Raw genomic sequence first — 15,448 nt, forward strand, 5'->3', positions numbered from 1 at the left:
AGGGGGGTCTTAGGTTTAGGCACCACCAGGGGTGTCTTAGGTTTAGGCACCACCAGGGGGGTCTTAGGGTTAGACACCACCAGGGGGGGTCTTAGGGTTAGGCACCACCAGGGGGGGGGGGGGGTCTTAGGTTTAGGCACCACCAGGGGGTCTTAGGTTTAGGCACCACCAGGGGGGTCTTAGGTTTAGGCACCACCAGGGGGGTCTTAGGGTTAGGCACCACCAGGGGGGGGGGGGTCTTAGGTTTAGGCACCACCAAGGGGTCTTAGGTTTAGGCACCAACAGGGGGGTCCAGGGGTTAGGGGTAGGTACAGGGAGGGTTCTGTGTGAGAGTAGGCTTAGGTATAGTTTTAGTAAAATTTTAGTCATACTTACTAATGTTTTACAACACTTATTACAAACGTAGTTATATTTATATCATCGTTATAAACTATATTTTATTGTAAGAACAAACGATAAATGAAGGTTATTCACAATAATATACAATTATAACAATTAAACATATATTATCGTTTTATTTATAAATGTAATTATAAGTTTCACTTTTGAAACAGGGAAGATTAACGTTTTCACAATTGCCAATTTCAGAAACATTATTTAATGATTTATAATTTTGTAAAACATTATTTGTAAACGAAATATAGCACAATATTTTTATAAACGCTATTAATGATTAATTATTAATTATCGTTTACACCCCGCGCCCTTTTTTCCCGACGCCCTTTTTTAACGTACGCGAATATGAGTGCAATTTGATGTATGCAATACATGTTAACTATGATTGTATCAGGTATTCATATGATAAGCCTGTCACTGAGACTCCCTCTGGTGGTAAAAGGATTAACTGCATTGTTTATTTTTCACCATATGCAGTTTCCCTTCGGATCCACTCCTTTGGTACAAGAGAAGTTGAGCTGTTACCAATTTTATGCAAATGCCGTGTGTTGCTGTTATGGACACCTGGCACATTATGCTGTGATGCTTAATCATTTATTTTAATGAAAATGCAATAAAATACTGAAGTTTTAAAGGTGTGGATCTTTTTGATGTTCCAGATTCATTATCCCTCCCACTCCAAGGGGCGGATCCTGCACGTCATTGATTCCATTGGTGTTTAACCTTTTCACTGTAACAGAAATGGGCAAATGAAATTCAGTTGGTCGTACATTTACATCTGATATGTTAGGTACGGTAGAAATACCAGGTAAAGTGCCCCTATATCCCTGTTCCCCCAAACGTTTGTACTGTACCTGATTTGGTCTGCTTGGCTCTCCTGTGTGCCCTCAGGGTATTTGTAACGGCACACAAGGGTGCCCAGAACAGCGCCAAGTACTGTAGCAACTGGGCTATCATCCAAAACCCCAGACATCCCATTCCCCAATCAATGGCGACTTGGGTTTGTTGATCATGCATGCGAGTGCCTCCGACTTCAGTCAGAGTGAGGTATTTGCCCGGGGGGATATCCTTTGAAGCAACAAGGTTTGAACGGACCAAGGTAACACTGCGCTGGAGTCTCAGAAGCCGACAACAGTTTGGCCATTCACAGTGACAGGCTGATGATTCTGGGAGCAGCAGTTCATCTCGAAGCCCCCAACCAGCAAAACTGCAGATGAGTTGAAGGAGGAGAAGTTCCAACCCTCTTACAGAAGAGAAGAAATCTGTCAGAACATGATTTTTCACGCCCGTGAGTCCTTTCAACAAACATATTGCACACCTGCATTCAACTGGGACATGTTAGAGAAACGTTTATTACTAGGCGGTCTTATGTCCTGTCATTCTGGAAAATTCCAACATGTGTGCCAGAGCTAGTGTTGGGCGAACACCTAGATGTTCGGGTTCGCGAACGTTCGCCGAACATCGCCGCGATGTTCGGGTGTTCGCGCCGAACTCCGAACATAATGGAAGTCAATGGGGACCCGAACTTTCGTGCTTTGTAAAGCTTCCTTACATGCTACATACCCCAAATTAGCAGGGTATGTGCACCTTGGGAGTGGGTACAAGAGGAAAAAAAATATTTGAAAAAGAGCTTATAGTTTTTGAGAAAATTGATTGTAAAGTTTCAAAGGAAAAACTGTCTTTTAAATGTGGAAAAAGTCATGTTTCTTTGCACAGGTAACATGCTTTTTTTCGCCATGCAGTCATAAATGTAATACAGAGAAGAGGTTCCAGGAAAAGGGACCGGTAACGCTAACCCAGCACCAGCAGCAGCACACGTGATGGAACAGGAGGAGGCGCAGGAGGAGAAGGCCACGCTTTGAGACACAACAACCCAGGCCTTGCATGAGGACAAGAAGCGTGCGGATAGCATGCTTTGTACCGCCATGCAGTCATAAATGTAATAAAGATAAGTGGTTCAATAAACAGGGACCACGCGGCAACGCTAACCCAGCAACAGCAGACGTGATGGAACAGGAGGAGGCGCAGGAGGAGAAGGCCACGCTTTGTGAGACACAACAACCCAGGCCTTGCATGAGGACAAGAAGCGTGCGGATAGCATGCTTTGTACCGCCATGCAGTCATAAATGTAATAAAGATAAGTGGTTCAATAAACAGGGACCACGCGGCAACGCTAACCCAGCAGCAGCAGACGTGATGGAACAGGAGGAGGCGCAGGAGGAGAAGGCCACGCTTTGTGAGACACAACAACCCAGGCCTTGCATGAGGACAAGAAGCGTGCGGATAGCATGCTTTGTACCGCCATGCAGTCATAAATGTAATAAAGATAAGTGGTTCAATAAACAGGGACCACGCGGCAACGCTAACCCAGCAGCAGCAGACGTGATGGAACAGGAGGAGGCGCAGGAGGAGAAGGCCACGCTTTGTGAGACACAACAACCCAGGCCTTGCATGAGGACAAGAAGCATGCGGATAGCATGCTTTGTACCGCCATGCAGTCATAAATGTAATAAAGATAAGAGGTTCCATAAACAGGGACCGGCAACGCTAACCCAGCAGCAGCAGCAGCACACGTGATGGAACAGGAGCAGGCGCAGGAGGAGAAGGCCATGCTTTTTGAGACACAACAACCCAGGCCTTGCATGAGGACAAAAAGCGTGCGGATAGCATGCTTTGTACCGCCATGCAGTCATAAATGTAATAAAGATAAGTGGTTCAATAAACAGGGACCACGCGGCAACGCTAACCCAGCAGCAGCAGACGTGATGGAACAGGAGGAGGCGCAGGAGGAGAAGGCCATGCTTTTTGAGACACAACAACCCAGGCCTTGCATGAGGACAAAAAGCGTGCGGATATAGCAGCAATGCTTTTTGCCGCCATGCAGTCATAAATGTAATACAGATGAGAGGTTCAATAAACAGGGACCGGAAACGCTACACCATCCCAGATGTTCATTGGTCATGTTACTTGGTTGGGGTCCTGGAGTGTTGCGTAGTCATTTCCAATCCAGGATTGATTCATTTTAATTTGAGTCAGACGGTCTGCATTTTCTGTGGAGAGGCGGATACGCCGATCTGTGACGATGCCTCCGGCAGCACTGAAACAGCGTTCCGACATAACGCTGGCTGCCGGGCAAGCCAGCACCTCTATTGCGTACATTGCCAGTTCGTGCCAGGTGTCTAGCTTCGATACCCAATAGTTGAAGGGTGCGGATGGATTGTTCGACACAGCTACGTCATCTGACATGTAGTCCTTGACCATCTTCTCCAGGCGATCGGTGTTGGAGGTGGATCTGCACGCTTGCTGTTCAGTGGGCTGCTGCTGCATGGGTGTCAGAAAATTTTCCCACTCCAAGGACACTGCCGATACCATTCCCTTTTGGGCACTAGCTGCGGCTTGCGTTGTTTGCTGCCCTCCTGGTCGTCCTGGGTTTGCGGAAGTCAGTCTGTACAACTGGCTAGAGGAGAGGGATGATGTCAATCTCCTCTCTAAAGTCTCCACAAGGGCCTGCTGGTATTCTTCCATTTTGACCTGTCTGACTCTTTCTTCAAGCAGTTTTGGAACATTGTGTTTGTACCGTGGATCCAGAAGGGTATAAACCCAGTAATTGGTGTTGTCCAGAATGCGCACAATGCGTGGGTCGCGTTCAATGCAGTCTAGCATGAATTGAGCCATGCGTGCCAAAGTCCTACCAGAATCCTGATCATCCTCTTGTGAGCGTTGTGATAGTTGTTGTGATGCATCATAGTCGTCACCTTCCTCCTGGTCTGCTTCTGCTGACCATTCGCGCTGAATTGTGGAAGTCCAACGTGCACCGCTCTGGCCCTCGTCAGTGGTGGCATGAAATTCCTGCTCCAACTCCAGCTGTTCCTCCTCCTCTTCTTCGTCATAGCTGCTGGGGCCAGCGTTCCCTGAGGCGGATGGCTTGATGTTGGTACCATCACGCTGATCGTTTTCTCCTTCAGATTCCCCCAGTTGCATCATGACAGCTGTTTCCTTGATTTTCAACATTGACCTCTTCAGTAAACACAGCAGTGGTATGGTAATGCTGACTGAAGAGTTGTCACTGCTCACAAGCAACGTGGATTGCTCAAAATTTTGGAGGACTTGGCAGAGGTCCAACATGTTGGCCCAATCGGATCCACAGATGCTTGGCAGCTGTCCGGATGCGCCTCGGTACTGCGCCGTTATGTACTGGACCACTGCACTCTTCTGCTCGCAAAAGCGTGCTAGCATGTGCAGCGTAGAATTCCAGCGCGTAGGGACATCACACAGCAAGCGATGGTGTGGGAGATTGAAGCGCTCCTGCATCTTGGCGAGTGCCCCCGAAGCAGTACTGGAATTTCTACAATGTTTGGCCACTCGACGCACCTTCAACAGAAGATCGGCCACGCCTGGGTATGTCCTCAGGAACCGCTGAACTACTAGGTTCATCACGTGCGTCAGGCAAGGGATGTGTGTCAGCTTAGCCAACCTTAAAGCGCGAATGAGATTACTCCCATTATCACACACAACCATGCCCGGTTTCAGGTCCAGCGGTGCCAGCCACAAATCCGTCTGTTCCTTTATTCCCTTCCAAATTCCCTCCCCTGTGTGCTGCTTATCCCCAAGGCAGATCAGCTTCAGCAACGCTTGCTGACGCATGCCAACAGCTGTGCTGCATTGCTTCCACAATCCTACTGCTGCTGGGTTAGCGTTCCTGGATGAGGTACAGCTTTGAGATGCGTTGGAGGAGAAGGAGTCAGAGAGGTAGGTGCTGCTGTTGTTATCCAGTGGGAGGGATGGCGGTGCAGCTGTTTGCGGCGTGGGCAACACCCGCGCCGTAGCAGGTGAGGAATCGCTGCCAGGCTCCACAAGGTTCACCCAGTGCGCGGTAAGGGAGATGTATCGACCCTGTCCGAACGCACTCGTCCAGGTGTCAGTGGTGAGGTGAACCTTGCAGGCAACGGCATTCTTCAAGCTTTGGGTTATTTTGCTGACCACGTGCTCATGCAACTCAGGCACTGCAGAGCGCGCAAAGTGGTAGCGGCTGGGAACCACGTAACGTGGGATGGCCACTGACATCATGCCCTTGAAGCTGTTTGTCTCCACCACTCGATATGGCAGCATTTCGCAGGCCAGAAGCTTGGCTATGCTGGCTGTTACTGCCACGGCCCGGGGGTCATTTGCTGGCAATTTCCTCTTGCGCTCAAACATCTCCGACACAGACAACTGAACCGTAGCGCTGCACACGGAAGGGCTGTTGGTTGTTGTGTTTGATGAACACTGGGAGACCTCAAGAGCACTACTCCGGAAAGTGACAGTGTCAGCGTCGTCTGATGTTTGTGAATGTTGTGAACCACGCAATGGCTGGGCTACTGCTGCTGCTGAGGCGGGTCTGGTGGTGAGTCTGGTGAACCCAAGGGAGGCAGTGTTGCTGGTACCCTGTCCTGCCGCGTTTGCCCACAGAGTGGGATGTTTGGATAGCATGTGGCGGCTCATGCTGGTGGTGGAGAGGTTGTTAATACTTTTCCCCCTGCTCAGGCGGGTCTTGTACACCTTGCAAATCGCCATGGTAACATCCTCAGTGCAGTCTTCAAAGAAAGCCCAGACTTTGGAGCACCTGCCTCCTTGGTGGCGATTTCTGTTTGCTCCTCTTTTGCCTCTCACTTGAACTTCCACGCTTGTGGTGCCTGAAATTGCGCGCCGCCTACCTTGTGGCACAAGGCGAACTCGTGCAGCAGTGGGTTCTTCAACAGACTCATCTGTGCTGCTGCTACGACGGCGATGTTCTCGTTCACAAACAAAATCTGGGTCTATGTCCACATTGTCCATACCCTCCTCTTCCATCTCCTGAAACTCGTCATATGTCATTGTGGGGGGCCGCCGCCGTGGAGTAGAGCTCCCCAGAACAACCTCTGCGCAGCTCACTCCAACGTCGTCTTCCAGATCTTGTCGGCCGACCTCCTGCAATTGCAACCCCTCCTGCCCAACTTGCTCTGGGATTTGGGTTTCCGAGTCCTCCTCGGACTCGCCTTGCATTTCAGTGCGCGGTGCATTTCCCACAGTTAATGGTTGTGAATCCGGGCACAACATTTCTGGCTGTTCCTCCATTGACCTTTGAAAGGTGGAAGTTTGTTGGGCTGGGAATAGCTCCTGCGAATACCCCATTGTGTCCTGAGGTAATTCATCGGACTGGTTATCTGGCAGTTGTGTGCGTGGTGTCGCTGCCGGTTGTGTCAGCTTTGTGCCCACTGGCTCCTTGTAACTGGCTGAGGACTCGGACCTCGTGCGTGATGTGCTGGTGTTGCTTAACCCACTGCTGGACGCTTGAGAGGTCATCCAAGTAATTATCTGGTCCTGTTCTTTTGGATTTGTGAGGGTTGTTGTCCTGGACAACATGGGCGGTATTGAGTGGGTTTTCTTGGGTGCTCCCCTGTGGCCTGTACGTGAACCGTCAGGGGAAACACCTCTTCCCTTGCCCCTTCCTCTTTCACCGGATTTCTTCCTCATTTCACTTATCCTTACAGTACACGCTGACTGGCAGCAGTACAGTGGCAGTACAGAAATGCTATACAGTACCACTATTCCAAGCAGCAACACAGAGCACAATGCTATACAGTGGCGGGTGAGCGGTGTACCACTATTCCCAGCAGCGACACAGAGCACAATGCTATACAGTGGCGGGTGAGCGGTGTACCACTATTCCCAGCAGCGACACAGAGCACAATGCTATACAGTGGCGGGTGAGCGGTGTACTACTATTCCCAGCAGACACAGAGTGGCAGTAAACACAATGCTATATAGTGTGGCTGAGCGAGCGGTGTACTACTATTCCCAGCAGACACAGAACAGTAAACAGAATGCTATATAGTGTGGCTGAGCGAGCGGTGTACTACTATTCCCAGCAGACACAGAACAGTAAACAGAATGCTATATAGTGTGGCTGAGCGAGCGGTGTACTACTATTCCCAGCAGACACAGAGTGGCAGTAAACAGAATGCTATATAGTGTGGCTGAGCGAGCGGTGTACTACTATTCCCAGCAGACACAGAACAGTGAACAGAATGCTATATAGTGTGGCTGAGCGACGGGTGTACTACTATTCCCAGCAGACACAGAGTGGCAGTAAACAGAATGCTATATAGTGTGGCTGAGCGAGCGGTGTACTACTATTCCCAGCAGACACAGAACAGTAAACAGAATGCTATATAGTGTGGCTGAGCGAGCGGTGTACTACTATTCCCAGCAGACACAGAACAATAAACAGAATGCTATATAGTGTGGCTGAGCGAGCGGTGTACTACTATTCCCAGCAGACACAGAACAGTAAACAGAATGCTATATAGTGTGGCTGAGCGAGCGGTGTACCACTATTCCCAGCAGACACAGAACAGTGAACAGAATGCTATATAGTGTGGCTGAGCGAGTGGTGTACCACTATTCCCAGCAGACACAGAACAGTGAACAGAATGCTATATAGTGTGGCTGAGCGAGGTACACAGAGTGGCAGTAAACAGAATGCTGAGCGAGCGGTGTACTACTGTTTCCAGCAGCGACACACAATGACTGGGGGGACCCTGGCTAGCCTGGCTGGAGAGCGAACTATCCTGCCTGCCTACCCAAAGCTAAACCCACAGACAAATGGCGGAAATATGACGTGGTTCGGGTATTTATTTACCCGAACCACGTGACAGTTCGGCCAATCAGAGCGCGTTCGGGTCCGAACCACGTGACCCGTTCGGCCAATCACATGCGCTCTTAGTTCGGCCATGCGGCCGAACGGTTTGGCCGAACACCATCAGGTGTTCGGCCGAACTCGAACATCACCCGAACAGGGTGATGTTCTGCAGAACCCGAACAGTGGCGAACACTGTTCGCCCAACACTAGCCAGAGCCAGACTGAGCCCAACAACCTCTTCTAAGATGGGCCACCTAGTAGATTCCTAATCCATGAATTATGAAGAAAGGGTGCTGTGCTTCCAGGAAGGTCCTGATAAGACCTAATGAACTCCGCAATTTGTCCTGGCATAGCAGAGAAAGTGTAATTGTCAGCTCTGGCTGCTTGTGATACAGAAATTGAAATATGATGCATACACAATTTCTTTGGTAATCAGTATTGCAAAGATCGTGAAGGCGTCACACCTATTCCTACAACTACCATTTGAAGTCCTAAGCTGCTGATACATATCATGACTTGAAACCATGGATCGAGACGAAGCCAAGAATCATCTTGTGAAGCAATAATTTGAAAACAATTCATATGAAAACCTTTCATTCAGCTAAAGGATTCCTTTAATTTGACAGACAATTATTCACTTACTTACAAATTAAACATCTTCATTCAAAAGGGCACCAAATTTTTTAACTACTTCTATTAGATTTAAAGGAGGGATCTCACTCATGTACAACAAACTGTTGAGACCTGAGAAATATCAGGTCTCCTTGCCTCTCCCACTGGGAGACATTACATGAAATCCTAATGAGATGGTGTATGACTCCTCACAGACCCCTAATTCATCACTAGAGTTGGGCCGATCCTCCGATTTTAGGTTCGCGAACCAGGTTCGCGAACTTCCGCGGAAGGTTCGGTTCGCGTTAAAGTTCGCGAACCGCAATAGACTTCAATGGGAACTTCAATGGGAACTTTGAAAAAAAAAATAATTATGCTGGCTACAAAAGTGATGGAAAAGATGTTTCAAGGGGTCTAACACCTGGAGGGGGGCATGGCGGAGTGGGATACATGCCAAAAGTCCCGGGGAAAAATCTGGATTTGACGCAAAGCAGCGTTTTAAGGGCATAAATCACATTGAATGCTAAATGACAGGCCTAAAGTGCTTTAAAACATCTTGCATGTGTATACATCAATCAGGTAGTGTAATTAAGGTACTGCTTCACACTGACACACCAAACTGTTCACTGAACAGAACAAGTATACAGTGGCGGGTTCACAGAACAGGTATGCAGTGGTAGGTTCACTGAACAGAACAGGTATGCAGTGGCGGGTTCACTGAACAGAACAGGTATGCAGTGGCGGGTTCACTGAACAGTACAGGTATACAGTGGCGGGTTCACAGAACAGGTGTGCAGTGGCAGGTTCACTGAACAGAACAGGTATACAGTGGCGGGTTCACAGAACAGGTATGCAGTGGCAGGTTCACTGAACACAACAGGTATGCAGTGGCGGGTTCACTGAACAGGTATACAGTGGCGGGTTCACTGAACAGAACAGGTATGCAGTGGTGGGTTCACTGAACAGGTATACAGTGGCAGGTTCACTGAACAGAACAGGTATGCAGTGGCGGGTTCACTGAACAGGTATACAGTGGCAGGTTCACTGAACAGAACAGGTATGCAGTGGCGGGTTCACTGAACAGTACAGGTATACAGTGGCGGGTTCACAGAACAGGTATGCAGTGGCAGGTTCACTGAACAGAACAGGTATACAGTGGCGGGTTCACAGAACAGGTATGCAGTGGCAGGTTCACTGAACACAACAGGTATGCAGTGGCGGGTTCACTGAACAGGTATACAGTGGCGGGTTCACTGAACAGAACAGGTATGCAGTGGTGGGTTCACTGAACAGGTATGCAGTGGCAGGTTCACTGAACAGGTGTGCAGTGGTGGGTTCACAGCACAGGTATGCAGTGGTGGGTTCACTGAACAGGTATGCAGTGGTGGGTTCACAGCACAGGTATGCAGTGGTGGGTTCACGGCACAGGTATGCAGTGGTGGGTTCACTGAACAGGTATGCAGTGGTGGGTTCACAGCACAGGTATGCAGTGGTGGGTTCACAGAACAGGTATGCAGTGGTGGGTTCACAGCACAGGTATGCAGTGGTGGGTTCACAGCACAGGTATGCAGTGGTGGGTTCACAGCACAGGTATGCAGTGGTGGGTTCACAGAACAGGTATGCAGTGGCAGGTTCACTGAACAGGTATGCAGTGGTGGGTTCACAGCACAGGTATGCAGTGGTGGGTTCACTGAACAGGTATGCAGTGGTGGGTTCACAGCACAGGTATGCAGTGGTGGGTTCACGGCACAGGTATGCAGTGGTGGGTTCACTGAACAGGTATGCAGTGGTGGGTTCACAGAACAGGTATGCAGTGGTGGGTTCACAGCACAGGTATGCAGTGGTGGGTTCACAGCACAGGTATGCAGTGGTGGGTTCACAGCACAGGTATGCAGTGGTGGGTTCACAGAACAGGTATGCAGTGGCAGGTTCACTGAACAGGTATGCAGTGGTGGGTTCACAGCACAGGTATGCAGTGGTGGGTTCACAGAACAGGTATGCAGTGGTGGGTTCACAGCACAGGTATGCAGTGGTGGGTTCACAGCACAGGTATGCAGTGGTGGGTTCACAGCACAGGTATGCAGTGGTGGGTTCACAGCACAGGTATGCAGTGGTGGGTTCACAGCACAGGTATGCAGTGGTGGGTTCACAGCACAGGTATGCAGTGGTGGGTTCACAGCACAGGTATGCAGTGGTGGGTTCACAGAACAGGTATGCAGCCAGACAGGAACAAGTTAAGCCTAACTAATCTTTCCCTGAGAGACAGTCTGCAGCAGCTCGCCCTACTCTCACTAACGCAGGCAGCACACGAGTGACCGTAATGGCCGCCGCTGCCTGCCTTATATAAGGGGGGGTGGGGCTCCAGGGGCTAGTGTAGCCTAATTGGCTACACTGGGCCTGCTGACTGTGATGTAGAGGGTCAAAGTTGACCCTCCATGTGCATTATGGGGCGAACCGAACTTCCGCAAAGGTTCGCCTGCGGGACGCGAACGCGAACCACGGAAGTTCGCATGGAACCGTTCGCAGGCGAACCGTTCGGCCCAACCCTATTCATCACTTGTTAGGCTGGAGGAATTGCTCCCAGATAGGAGCCTGAGTACACGGGTACAGTAAAAAATGGCGCGGCAGAAAAAATGGCGCATGGTGCCGCCGATAAATCTTTTAAAACGATATTTATCGTTTTAGGGATATGTAGTAACTTTAAACCGTTATTTATCGTTCCTCTTATTCCTCCCCCACATGTCCCACTGTGTCCTCCTGTTACCGTCTTCTGCCCCTCCTCGCATGTCCAGCCTTCAACACTCCCATGTCCAATTTTGCCTCCCGGTGATCTCCTTTGTCTCCCGGTGATCTCCTCTAACCGTGCCCCCCTGCTTTATAATCCTACACGAGCAGATTTTAGGAGCAGCTAAAGGATGTACCTGCAGCCGTACTGATCCACCAATCATGCAGGGGGCGCTGCCCCAGAACCGCCAATCACCGCAACTAATTTCTCTGCTCCGTCTCCTAATTGGACCCAATGCTCCCGCCTCCGAGACCAGCGCGTCCAATTAGGAGACGGAGCAGAGAAATGAGTAGCTGTGATTGGCGGTTCTGGGGCAGCTCCCCCTGCATGATTGGTGGATCAGTACAGCTTCCAGCGTGCAAGTACATCCATTAGCTGCTGGTAAGATCTGCTTGTGTAGGATTATATTCCAGACCAGGGGCAGAGAATGTACACTGGAGGGGAAAGGGGTCTGGGGGGTCAGAGGAACCATGAATAACGTTTTAAAATCACTTGTAGTACATATCCCGAAAACGATAAATATCGTTTGGCCTGCGCTATAATTTCCGGATCTGATGCGTGTGCCATAATGTAACGCTCGAAAACTGCAAACATCGTTTACCATTGATTTGAATGGCGGCGCCATAATGATCCAGCGAAGCTGTGCACCATTTTTACCTGCTCCGTGAGTACACATCCTCTGGGAATGTCCTCATATCCATCCCTTCTGGGCATTCATCTTCCAGACAATCCATAGATATTCATCCACACTTTACCCCTCAATTATCAATTCAGACTGGTTATATCACATAGGCTGTGTGCTGGTAGACACAATAAAGCTGATTCTGATTCTGATTCTCATTCTTACTTTAAAATATCTCCATTTAAAAACAATCTCCAATTAAAGGAGAAACAAAAGTAGAAAATGCATGTAAAGGTTCAATCAACCACAATATATGACAAAAAGAAACAACATACCTATATACAATTCAACCTCCTCAATAATAAATATCGCTCAATCTACAATAATAATTGTTACCTCAAAATATGAAAGTGATTATAAAGTAATTATTTTGTTTTAGTTGTTAGTTGTATATTTAATCTGACCAGCGGTAACAGGTCTCTACTCGACAGTCATTATTTTATCATTTTATACTTAATTCAACATGGAGATGCAGAACATAAATCTCAGTCACAATGGTGTAAGGAGTAAACTCCATAGATAGATACTCCTTGTCTACCAAAGAAGAAAGGCAATGCCCCAGGGAGCCAACAACTTAGCTATAATGCTTTAGTTGACATAAAACACCTTTATTTTCCATTTAAATACTAATTATGGGGTTGATTCATCATGTAAGGGGAGTGAGTTATGCACACGCTACCTGCGGTAGTGCAGTGTAGCAGGTCCTTTCAAATAGCGGCCACTCCATTGATCCCGCCTTGAGCCCAAGCGGGTCCAGCGGCATCATAGGACGTGATACCCACACTTTGATTGGCCCAGTAGGCTACCTGTCAAGTGACTAGCAAGTAACAGGCAGCCTATTGGGCCAATCAATCAGAATGCGGGGATCACATCCTATGATGCCACTGGACCCACTGGGGCTCAAGGCAGGATCAATGGAGTAGCCTCTATTTGAAAGGGTCGTGCGTAAGTTACCAGTGCATGCTACACTGCACTACCGCAGGTAGAGAGCGCATAACTCACTCTCCTCATACACAACTCACGTTCCTCACATTAAGCTGCACTGCTTAGCAGCGCAGCTTAACCTCCTTGCCGGTTTTCCCGACCTGAGCTCAGGGTAGAAAAAAGAAGCTATTAGAAGTGATCCCGAGCTCAGGTCGGGGTAGGCATTGCAGAGCTTTACCTTAAGTTTTGGAGTCCCGCGCGCGATTGCGCTGCGCGGTGGGACTCCAGCCTCTCTCCCCGGCAGTGTGGGGTCTTTCCCTGGCCGCCAGGATCCCCCATGTCCCCGCTATTCTTCCGGGTACCCGGCAGCCAAGCGGAGCAGCAGAGCGGTGGTGGCTGCGTGACGTCATCGGGGGCGGGGCTAATATGTAAAACGAACTTCTCTATATTAGAGAAATATAGAGAAGTTCGTTTATATGTATATTAGCGCCATCTAGTGGGCAAATAGAAAACTGCAGCACAGGAGCCCAGGAAGGTACTTTTTTTTTTTTATTTTGCTGCAGATCTCCCTGCCAGAATTAATTTTTTCAGGTTTTAGGATCTGAAAGAGTGGAAAAAAATTGCACCTTTTTTAGACCCTAACATCTGGAAAGAATCAGAACGGCAAGGGGGTTAATGAATCAACCCCTATATCTTTATCTATGATCAAAGATGTAATTATAGAAACAAATATTTTACATGTTTAAACTGAAGCGACCTGTATTATGTTTCATTTAAGATTGAATTTTACCTGTTTTGTATTTTTGGCAAAACTTTTTTAATAAAAATTATCATAACAAAAACCTTAAAGCATGCAAAAAAGACAATGTTATTTTACCTTGTTGTGCCTAATGCTGGGAATACACGAGTCGATCCGGCAGCTCGGTCAGCCGTCGGACCGACTCCCGCCGCCGTCCAGATTGGTTCCTGCTCGTCCCCGCGGGCGCTTTCTTATCTTCCGCTCGACTCCCCGCTATCGAGCGGGAAATCGATCCTGCAGGTCATCTCGGACCTGTCGGAAATTATCTATCGAGCCATCAGCGGCTCGATTGATAAGGGCGCATCGACCCGTGTATGCCCAGCATAACACTCTAGAAAAGACTGTTTAACTTAAGGTCCATACCCACTACGCGATTTTTCCAATGATTTTGTTACGACCAGTGATTTTTTTGAGCGACAAGTGATTGTTTCCACAATCTGACAACGTGGGTAGAGGAGCTCGAATACGCTTACAACTTTGACAACACGCGGTGACAACGACCGGCGTGGTGGATTGGATTTTTAAGATCCCTCGTCAACTCCCACGCAAAGTACCATGACCGCTTCAAGTCTCGCGTCATGTGGCATCATGTAACATCGTGTGTAGCCACTGGCAGGTAGGTGGATTGGGGAGCACCCCTGTTGTCAGGGAACATAACTGTGATCCATCTTCCTGCGTCGTTTGGTGAGTATTTAGCTTCACAATCTGAACAGGCTGTTATAAATTAAAGGAGACTCCAGCCACCTTCTGATGAGTAGACAGGAATTTCTCTACTACTATGTTCCTCAGAGCAATGTTCCTCTGCAGTGCCGGCCCTTGCATAAACTCCCCTGCAGACCTCTCCTGTGTATCCAGCACATAACCACTACATACCTGTCAGAAGATGTGTCCAGGTCTCAGGGTTACAGGGTCTGTAGAAATGGTCAGACAGATGGGACTCTCCAGCTCCTTCCTCAGATCAGCAGACACCTTAGTGGGCAGCAGAACGAGGGGAATGAAAGCTTAGTCTGATTCTTGGAATCCGTTGAAACAAGTTACAGTATTGCTTGCCTGGGGGAAGGGTGAGGCTAACACCTTTTTTTTAATAGAAGCATGAAACTAAATACAGGGGTGTAACTAGGAGGGTTGTCTAGAAAGTAACAGCTGCTTGCTTTTATCTGTCAGGCAAGGTATTTTTTCTGTGTAATATAACTTGCATCTGTCAGGTTATTCCGTACCTTCCAACATTAATAGGAACACGCCGAGGGACAAGGAGAAAAGGGGGTGTGGTTAGATAGGTGCAAATCAAAGAATGTGACAGATCATCTATACACTGCATATGCTGTAATCGGGCAAAGCCAGGACAGTTTAAAAAACATTTTTCCCATGTTGTTACCTGTATATTTATAGTATGTTAATGCCTTTTGTATTGATGTCCATTGGCTTTCTTTGAAAGTGTTCTGTTTCTCTTGTATCTTGTTATGCTTTGTAAAAAGTTTTATTACAAAAAAAATAAATAAATAAACATTTTTTCATTTCATTTTTAAAATCGATTTTATCATAAACTACAAGGTCTTTTTGAAAAAAAAAATTCTACATATATAAAATTGG

The 15,448-nt window shown here is 48.2% G+C and overlaps 1 protein-coding gene across 1 annotated transcript in view; it reads right to left on the reverse strand.

The window, feature by feature from the left end:
- The window catches only part of LOC137542273 (E3 ubiquitin/ISG15 ligase TRIM25-like), a 41,519-nt gene extending 26,709 nt beyond the window's left edge, over positions 1-14,810 (reverse strand). Inside the window, exon 1 of the mRNA XM_068264068.1 lies at positions 14,732-14,810. The gene's annotated coding sequence lies outside the window, so the exon portion shown is untranslated. The remainder of the gene's footprint in view (positions 1-14,731) is intronic.
- Positions 14,811-15,448: the final 638 nt, after the last annotated feature.

This window comes from Hyperolius riggenbachi, chromosome 2 (assembly GCF_040937935.1).
Source record: "Hyperolius riggenbachi isolate aHypRig1 chromosome 2, aHypRig1.pri, whole genome shotgun sequence".
In the NCBI taxonomy this organism is placed as follows: domain Eukaryota; kingdom Metazoa; phylum Chordata; class Amphibia; order Anura; family Hyperoliidae; genus Hyperolius; species Hyperolius riggenbachi.